The following is a 2,516-nucleotide window of genomic DNA, read 5'->3' as shown; positions in this document are numbered from 1 at the left end:
TGCTTCTTTTTTTTCCCAATTGTTACTTTATTACAATATGGTGGAGTTCATTACAAATTTGAGCTATAGCTTGATAATCTTTAACCAGACAGTTTTAATAAAGGCAAACTACTTATTTAAAAGTGATCATAGAACAACTCAAAATGTGGAGTAAGGAGGATGAGAAACATCGACTGGCCAATAGATTTAGTTCTCTCAGTATAGGAAACTCAAACTTTTCATGTTTAGGCAAGGTAAACCATAACTTCAGTAGACAGCAATACAGAAAGATTTCGTCATATAGACTAGTTTCCATTTAGTAGGTCAAGGGTGTTTAGCTGTCTCAATTGGGATAGATAAATTTACAGGACTGCTCATGCTTGAGCCTTCTTTGTGAGCAACTTTTGATCAGCAATGCACTTGGCAATTTTCTTTTCTAGCTGTGCTCTGCACCATTTACTTCACTACCACATGCTTTTCCACCCAGTTTATCATGTGCTCTTGTTCCTTTCAACACATCATAACCTGCACAGAGATATGATAGTACAGGTGATTCTTTACCTCCTTATATACTCGATGCAGCCATTCCTGAAGCGTATTCTCCAAAGTCATAGCAATGTTATTCCTCTTGGCATCAAAAAGGTAATGGCACTTGTGACCCACAGCCTGCTGTGACTTCACCAAATCAGTGGTATCCTGGATTTGTTTGATGGAAGCATCCTTCACCTCTTCTAGTTGGGCAATTTTTTTTTTTTTTTTTTTTTTTTTTTTTTGCTCATTCAGTTTATCAGCAAATTCTCCAACAGAGGCACCATATTTTTTAATTACAGAGATAAGTAACTCTACTGCTGATATGGTAGAGAAGATCTCTGGGGTAATCACATATATTTCTTTGGAAAGACCATACAACATAAGTCCAGTTCCAAACACATAAGGTCCTGTAGCATAAAGAAAATGGCAGAATTCCTCAGGGATCAGCCCAAGATGAACTTCTCCTCCATATTCAGGAAGAGGTGGTAGAGGAGCAAGACATGGCTGCCCTGTGTGAAAGCTCCTTGTTGCCTGCAATACCCCCTGGACTGGGGAGGGCTGCCTTCTTCAGGGAGAGGGCTTCTGTGGCAGCAGAAGAAAGTACCCCCTGGGACAACATGCTCAGTGAGGGCCCAGGCCAAAGAATCTGTTAGAAGCCCAAGACTACTAAATGCAAAATAGTGATCACCAGAAACTCAGTTAATGTAGAAGAACATCATTCTGTCTCAGCTCGATTTAACTTTACTTTGACATAGAATCTTTAGTAAAACATCCATTTCAAATGCTACCTTGGCCTGTTTATAGATAGTTCATTGGAGCAGTCTAGGATAAAATTCAAGATCCCATACAATAGAATATTTTCAAAATATATCATGTTCTGAAACCACCAGCTTTCCTTAGAATACCTTTCATGGGTCATGAAAGAAGAAAAGTAGTTCACAGATTCAACTCCCATCATCTCATTAAGTGTAAATTAGACAATAAATTTGCATCTGTTTCTCTGCTTGAATCCTCTTGTAAGATGTTATTGACACAGAGTTAAGAGTCCAGGAATAGACTAATTTGTTTTACAGTGAAGCTTGACCATATACAGATGATAATTTTTAAATTGATTTATTATTTTTTGTAATGACAAAATATTTATCCTGGTCATGGGTTCATTCAGAGACTACTTAAAATTAGAAAAATAATTTTAACTTCAATTTCACTATTTAGTTTACTATTAAAACTAATTGATATTACTTCATAGCCTTAGAGATTTTTGTGTAAAATAATGAAAAATAATAAAATCTTTAAAGCATTATTTTGTGGCAAACATACTACAGTCTTGTTCTTATAAAATCATACTAATAAAACCTTAAGGGGAGTTGACTTGTACAAAATTAATTCAACCAGAAAGGCACTGGTGAAATGTGACATAAATCTCTTGAACTAGAAAAAATATATAACTTTTGGACTAATTTTAAAAAGACCTATGGGTTGTTCGTAAAGCAAACTGAACTGTCCAGGAAATAATCACCAATATCAATAATCATGTAAAAAGAACAATTGGTATTTTTCTTGTTTATTTTTTTCTCAATACTTTCTTAACTATTTTACTAACTTTCTGTTCCAGGGGAACTCTAGAGTCAAGTTACATTAAAGTCCCTCTAGGGTTTTTATTGTAATTATTACATTGAATTTATAGATTCACTCAGGAAAAGATATATTTACCACATGAATCTATACCAAAACCTTGTTATACTTCTGTTTTTCAGTATTTTCTCTATCTTATAGTGTAGGTTTATATTCTTTTGAAAATATGTAATTCCTAGTTATTTTAAAGTTTTGGTACTATAGTGAATGAGCCCTTTCCATAAATACATGGAGACATAAGAAACCAAGTAAATTACACTTGAACTCTACTGTTCTTGGATCTGATTGCCAATATGACTCATCAGGTTAATCACAATCCAGGTTTGGTCTTTTGAAGCTTGCTTTTTAAACTTTATAAGATGGTGATTCCC

At 34.5% G+C, this 2,516-nt stretch overlaps 1 pseudogene; it reads right to left on the bottom strand.

Annotated features, from left to right (window-relative positions):
- Positions 1-353: 353 nt before the first annotated feature.
- LOC129032079 (ATP synthase F(0) complex subunit B1, mitochondrial-like) lies at positions 354-1,129 on the bottom strand (annotated as a pseudogene).
- Between the last annotated feature and the right edge of the window lie 1,387 nt (positions 1,130-2,516).

The sequence above is a fragment of the Pongo pygmaeus genome, chromosome 11 (assembly GCF_028885625.2).
Source record: "Pongo pygmaeus isolate AG05252 chromosome 11, NHGRI_mPonPyg2-v2.0_pri, whole genome shotgun sequence".
NCBI classification, from domain to species: Eukaryota; Metazoa; Chordata; class Mammalia; order Primates; family Hominidae; genus Pongo; species Pongo pygmaeus.
The sequence above is the reverse complement of the archived record's forward strand: the minus strand, read 5'-3'. Positions and strand labels throughout refer to the sequence as shown.